The sequence below is a fragment of the Oryzias melastigma genome, linkage group LG16, assembly GCF_002922805.2.
Source record: "Oryzias melastigma strain HK-1 linkage group LG16, ASM292280v2, whole genome shotgun sequence".
In the NCBI taxonomy this organism is placed as follows: domain Eukaryota; kingdom Metazoa; phylum Chordata; class Actinopteri; order Beloniformes; family Adrianichthyidae; genus Oryzias; species Oryzias melastigma.
Window position 1 is genome coordinate 15,157,909 of NC_050527.1, and position 7,009 is coordinate 15,164,917.

The 7,009-nt window shown below is 40.3% G+C and overlaps 1 long non-coding RNA gene across 1 annotated transcript in view; it reads right to left on the bottom strand.

The window, feature by feature from the left end:
• Positions 1–635: 635 nt before the first annotated feature.
• The window catches only part of LOC118599790, a 23,008-nt gene continuing 16,634 nt past the window's right edge, over positions 636–7,009 (bottom strand). Inside the window, exon 3 of the long non-coding RNA XR_004949293.1 lies at positions 636–922. This is a non-coding gene — a long non-coding RNA (uncharacterized LOC118599790). The remainder of the gene's footprint in view (positions 923–7,009) is intronic.

The following is a 7,009-nucleotide window of genomic DNA, read 5'->3' on the forward strand; positions in this document are numbered from 1 at the left end:
AGCAATGTTTTCATCAGTGTGGAGCTTTTCTAGCCGAGAAAAGGAAAAGTGAAATTGGGGGAAAGGGGGGTCCTCTGTGGCTTTTAATAGTTCTCATCTCTCCCCTGGACTCTCCTTTAATTGCTCTGCTCTGCCTGCAGGGTCATTATTACTCTGATCGAGAGCAAACCCTGTTTTTTTGCCGCTTTTCATGAATATCATTTTGCAAAACAACAGCTCTGAGGTTTTAACGGCGAAAGAAATCAGATCTGAACACCAACCCCGTATGTAAATGTGGACGCCGTCTTGGCATTAACAGGGCGCGGTATCTTTCGCATGCAGGACTTTCAAGCCTCTAACAAATATGACATCCAAAGCACTTTGAAGTGTGCACCCCCCTCAACGCCCCACCCCCATTTAATTGCTTTAATCAAGCAAAATGTCTTTTAAGGGGTCGAGCTGTCAGCGGTCTGACTGCATTAGCTAATATCTAGGACTTTTAGAAATCTTTGGAGTCCTAAAAAAAACAGATCCTCAATAAGACACATTAAAGTACAAAGTGTTCATTTTGACACATTTTACTCCTAAATAGAAAAAACCGGTGAGAGTTTTCACAAAAAAGAGATACACTGAAAGGATGAGAAAATGAATCCGTTCTTTTATTCTTTTTTAACGAATATCGTTCAAAGAAGCTGCAAACATTCGGCTGCACAGAAATGCGCGGGGCCAACGAGGCCGCGAGCGCTCGGCGGAGTCGCTGCATGAAAGGCAGAATCCTTACGTCCTCCTGTGAGCAGAAAGCCACGTTTCTCTGGTCCTGTTCCCAGATTCATGAGGGCTTTAAAAGCAAGGACGTGAACTCTGACCCCACAAACAATTGTTCCATCAAAGGCAGAGATGGTGAAGATCAGACAACAAGCAGATATGTCTTTTGTTAAAACACCTGAAAAGAACAATTAGATATAAAACATCGTATTCTATATTCATAAACGCTCCGATATTCCAACTTCGATCATCTTTTGATCTGTTTTAAAAGCGGTCTTTTAATTAGGATCATGCCGTTTTTAGTTCAAATAAACAAATTGTTTAATTTTCTAGTTGGAAAATAACTGTTACAAAGAGTAAGCCTGCACACATTTCCCATCATCTCTTTGTTTACATGCTCTCCCGCTAGCTTACAGACCCTCACACCCCCAACCTGATATTATGGGTGCAACAAAAACAGAGAGCGATATCGGAGCTATCCAGCTGTACAGTTGAACCAGATGTCAGCTCGGACAAGGAAAACAAAGACGTACGTGGATCTATATTCGTATGTATCGATGTGTCTTTAATTTTCCTGTAAAAATGTCCACAGAGGCAGAAACTCTCAGATCTTCAGGTAAACACTTCCACAGATGAGGACCACAATACTGAAAGGAGGCCTCACCATGAGTCCTGGTTCTCACGGCGGGAAGAAATAATAGAGCAGAACCTGAAGATCTGAGTTTATACAAACTGAGGTGATCTGAGAAGGATAGGAAGGTCCCAATCTATTAAGACATTTCAATAAAGAAATACTCAAAAACAGTTTTAATCTTCATTTTTATCCGTGTCCTCCATCATCAGAAAAATGCTGCAAGAACATGTTAAAAACATCATTTTCATTGGAGTGGATCTTGAAATAATCAACTTGTTTTCAATATTTTGCATTTAGCCACACAAGGACAACAGCAGAGGAAGTCAGTCAAACTCGTGTGCTGTAAAGAAAGTGACATAACAATGGCTGCCAAGTTCTTTTGCCAATTCGCTTATAAATCATGTGAAGTCTTTGTGTGAAATGAAGCGCTGAGAGCTGTCACATAAACAAGTGGATGTGCAAACATGGAGTCTCAGCTATTGTTAGAGTTTTGCCAATTGTTTAAATGTCAGCTTTTTACATATGGATTATGCATATATAATAGGCCTGAGGATGGAAAGTGGAGGTAACCAATTCAGATTTTATGGCTCCAATTAAAAAAATTGCATTAATATCAAGGTCAACATGGGATATTTTGGGATACTTTCAGTATATATTTCTATGTTCACACAGCAACAGGAACGACTTTAACACTAACATAAATATTTGTCAGTTATCATCTTTCTTCCACCTCGAGTGCGATGTCCACTCTTCTTCAATTTTACTCTTTCCAAAATTACCACCACTTTTGAGCTACACTTAGATCTTTGGTGTCGAACATATACGGCCTGTGGGTCATATGTTTGACACCCCTGATCAAGATATTCTGCTGTTCGTCAACGGAGAATCACGTTCAACAATTATTTCGTTTCTGAGCAACTCAGCCACCAGGAGCAAGAGGGCCCCATATGGTTTAAAAGTGGGCAGAAAATGCGGGCCCCAATTGGGTTTGTTTCCATAGTGGCCCCAGTGATTCCCCACATTGGCTTAAGTGGGCACTCAGTGGGCTGGCTCGCTACATCAGATGGACAGCGTGGCGTGCTAGCGAGCTCCTCTACTTATGGACCGGCGCCCTTAAGCCTGTGTGCAAACACAGGTGGGGCCACCATGGAAACTCCAGACAAACCCAATTGGGGCCCACATTTTCCGCTCACTTTTAAAACCATCCACCTGAGGCTAATTACCACCGGTCTGGAGAGAAAAATGTATATTAGTTTTATGAAATATATTCATTCTACACTGCAAAGTCTGAATCTTTAGAAAGTAAATAGCCCCTTGTTTCAAGAAAAAAGGTCTTGTAAGATAAATAATCGTATTACTTTTTAATAGCAAAACAATGTTAGTTTGAGAAAATCTTAAAATCTTTTTCCTTAAAATAAACATTATTGATAAGACCATTTTTTTAACCCACTGGCATATATTATTTTTTTTTTACAAATTTTTACGAGGCCTGTTTTTACAGTGTATACCGCTATTTTCTTTGTAGAAAATACGAGAATTTCAAGTACAAATTAGTGCACGTTTTGTTTTGTTTATTTGATGTATTACTTTTTTTCGGACAATCATTTTTCTAATTACTTCTTTTTTTTGTCAGATAATGCATTGGAAGATGGAACCAAGGGAAGATTTTATAACCAACATGTGACTGACTGCCAGAGGAGCAGCAGTGAAAAGCTGGTTCACCAAAAAGCAGCTCTTAGTTTTTCACTTGACTGAATAACAAGCTCAGCAACAGCATTCTCAAAAATATTTTTCCTAATATCACAGGCAGTCTTTAGAGCAATGACATAACACAGTAATGCGGTGAGAGAGTCTAAAAAAGCCCATTTTACATTTAATTTTCTTGCGCTGCGCAGTGGGGAGCCTGCAGGCAGGACTCTCTAAGCAGGGCAGCTGTAATGGTTGCAGAGCTGTTGAAACAATTTGTCATGCAAGCTTTGAAATACACAAAAAGAGATACAAGGCAGAGACGCTTTTTTTTTGGTGTTGAAGTGACACAAAGGGGAACATGGGTCCTTGATGTTTACATGTTCAGTGAATGTAAATGCATGTTTAACTGTAGTTCTACTCTCTTTTACCTTCAAAACTAACTGCTCTTTGTCTGTGATACGACATTCTCAAAATTACTGCAGATTCCTCTCTTTGCACCTTTATAAAGGAAGCAATCGTTTAGATGTAATTGCACTGACCCCCTGAATCACAGGGAGCATCATTCTTTTGGAGGGAAGCACTTTTCCTTGACAAAAAAAAAGTTTTTAGCAGTACCATTCTGGGTATTTTCAAGTTTTCCAAACAAATTTGGGAGTTGAGCTAGTTGTGACTATGCTAACCTAGCTAGTAAGTAGCACGTCACAAACAAGTTCTTGAATAACTGTGATCACACACCAACGGGCTTATCTCTGACTCTTTTCTCGAGCCTCATATGCCTCGTTTACGACATAAATTCATTGACGTATTCAGAGTAGAAAACACGGTACAATGAATTTAATCAAAATTAGCACCATAATGTCCACATTCAAGTTATCCAGGAGCTTCCGATTCTCAGAGGTTCAATTCTAACTGACCTCATTGTTACAGTGATGTCATATATTTTTTAATATTATGTTGTTCCAAATTTGTGCTTGGATTCTTTAAATTGCATTTTGAGAGAAAAAGCTAAAAAGAAAAACGGATTTCACTGATAGAAAGCAGTGAAAAATAATCAATAAGTGAGAAAATAGACATTATTGGTGGACTGCATACAAGAAAAAACATGTTTTCTTTTGGATATTGGGTTTATATGTCGATACAAAGCAATATTTTGGGCCTTTTTCTCACTCGTTAGGACACTATGAACTCATCTCCCACTCTGTCTATCTATCAGTCCATTGTGAAAGTGTTCCTAGAGGTATTTTACTTATGAATATACTATTTTTGGCCAAAATCCAAAAATCATTGCATCAGAAATTCATTAGAGGTTCACCTCTGACTTGTGTGCCGATTGTTGGCATGGAGCAACCCCACCCCTCTTCCCATCTTGTTACAGAGCAGGGAGCTTATGGCCCATCCAGGGTATTTCCTCCGTCACAAATACATTTTTTCATTCAGATTTTTTTCTGCTGCTCTTGATTCACAATGATTTGAATAAAAGAAATACTAGTTTAATTTTAATCTTCTTTATTCATGTCTTCCATCATCAGAAAAATGCTACAAGAACATGTTAAAATGATTTCCATCAGAATAGATGTGGTCAGTTCATCCAATGTGGGCTAATTTCAAACTTCTCTACATTTCTTAAACTGTCATCACTTTTTTGAATCATTGCGAAATGTGAAGAAAAAAAAGACAAACATGGAATTGATCCCACATTTAAACTCATGCATATGATGATCAATATAGATATGAACCACTTTGCTAAGATCACATCCACATATAGGAATCTTCAGAAATGTCAATAAGTCAGAGTTTCCATTGATTTCTACAGTCACATCCCTCAGGTCAGTTTGAGTTATTGGTTTGCAGGAGGTCAGACTTCCTTCTGCAGAACCCCGACCTTGTCAATATATCACTGTACGGTTTGCATTTGGCGTGTTGTGCGGGTGTGTGTGTGTGCATGTGTGCACATGCATGCCGGCAGACCTGCTTCTGGGCCTGTTTGAGCAGCAGATGTGTGAACAATCCTGCAGGGAAGAAAGCCAGTCCATTGATCCAGAGCACAGACACATCAAAAGATCCATAGGAGAAGGAGTTGAGAGGCAGAGGAGGAGACCGACAGAGATCACAGCTTTCATGAAATCTTTATTCAGTAAAGTCAAATTTTTGAGGAAAAAAAAAAAGAACACTCAGAGGGATGGTCTTTTATTCAGAAATAAGTGGGAAACCTACAGAAAGACAATAAAGCAGAATTCATTACAGCGAAGTGTTTGGCTGAGGGTTTCAGATGTTGTAATGCTCTGGCAACACACACGCACACATAGATCCTGGATTGAGCAATTTGCCAAATCTCTGGGTAGCAACACAAGCCCTGCACTGAAAACAGTGTGTTCGCTAAAATAAAAAAAAGACCGTAGGCAAAACAAAAATTATAAAGAGGCTTCACGTCTCAAAACAATGTTTCTGCTCTATTTTTGCCATAGAAAAAACACACATCCAAGATGCCATTAATGCATCTCTGTTTGTGCAACACAAATTAAAACGCTCGTGGAAACAGATAAAAGGAAGAAAGCAACAAGCACCTTGACTCTCTATTTTATTCAACAAACTTTCTTTCAGCGTTCGCCGGCACCATTAGGGAACATTTGAACCGTCGTGCATTTCTGTTTTCATTCCGGCCGCCTTGTGTTTGTTTGAAAGCACGGGAATAAGAAAAGGAGAGACGTTTGTCGTGTTTGAATGCGACAAAAAGCAGCAGACGGCTGAATCGAGCTGATAATTACTGCTGGATGGAGGAGAGTAAAAGGTTGTGCTTTGTAACCCCAGCTCCATGGTGAGGAATCATTCAAGGCTATTAGCGCTCAAAAACCTCCAGATAAAGATTTATTTTTGTTAAGTTTTTCCAGCAGCTGCTAAATCTACTCATGCCGGCATTCTTTGACGCTGTTTTGCGAACGAACTCTGCATTTCATTGTAAAGTTGACCTGAACTTTTCGTCTCTGACTCTGAGTAAACTCTGAGTAAACATGTTTGTCTTGAAAAACCCTGCAACAAAGTTATTAGTTTGTATTTATCTGATTCCATCTGTTGACTGTCAGCTGATGCAATCGGAGGCAACCTCTCAGCCTCCGCTCCACTTCAGTCTGCACACACACTCCAAACGCACACGCTGAGCCTAGTTTGAGTATAGATTTGGCTGGTCCGCATGATTTAGCCACACTACCTGTTTTTAAGCTCATTTCTGTCCCTCCCGGTTCCATCCTCCATATGGAAGACTGCGACCGTCCTGGGTGCAATATGGTTTCAAACAAGCACATGGTGAGAGCAAGCTGGGTGGAAAGACGACAAGCGCACGCAAGGACACAAGTGCACACAAAGTGAACACGGGGACGGCAGACGGGACAGGGGCAGTGCATCTGCTGCTTAATTATAATGAGACGGGGGGCCCACAGGAAAGAGAAGAGACGGGAAACTGGAAACACAAGCAGAGAGAGGCTGATGAAGAAGTTTGAGACGGAAGAAAATAACAGTTTAGCCTTCTTGAATGCAAAAGTAATATTGACTCAGAATGACTAATTTCCCCCCAAAAAGGTAGCTCACAATGCTGAGCTGTAAGGTTTGGAACATGTCTATGAGTGTGGAGTTAGGAGAGAAGTCACGGCTCCACTTGTACATATAATTAAGATAGGGACATTGATGCAAAGTTTGGAAAAATCTCCTCTAAACTAAAGATTCAAAGTCTTTGGGATCCGGTAAAGAAGATGGGCTGGAATCCTGGAAGGTGTTTCAAGATTTTAGACACTTGTTTTGGGGACTCACTCCAATACAGATGTTTCGTGTTTCAGAATTTGTCGTCGTTCTTCCGCTTCTGTCGCTGTGCTTCCGATTTTGTCGAGGTTCTTTGGCTTCTGTCGTCGTGCTTCGGCTTCTGTCATCATGCCTCGGCTTCTGTCGCCGTGT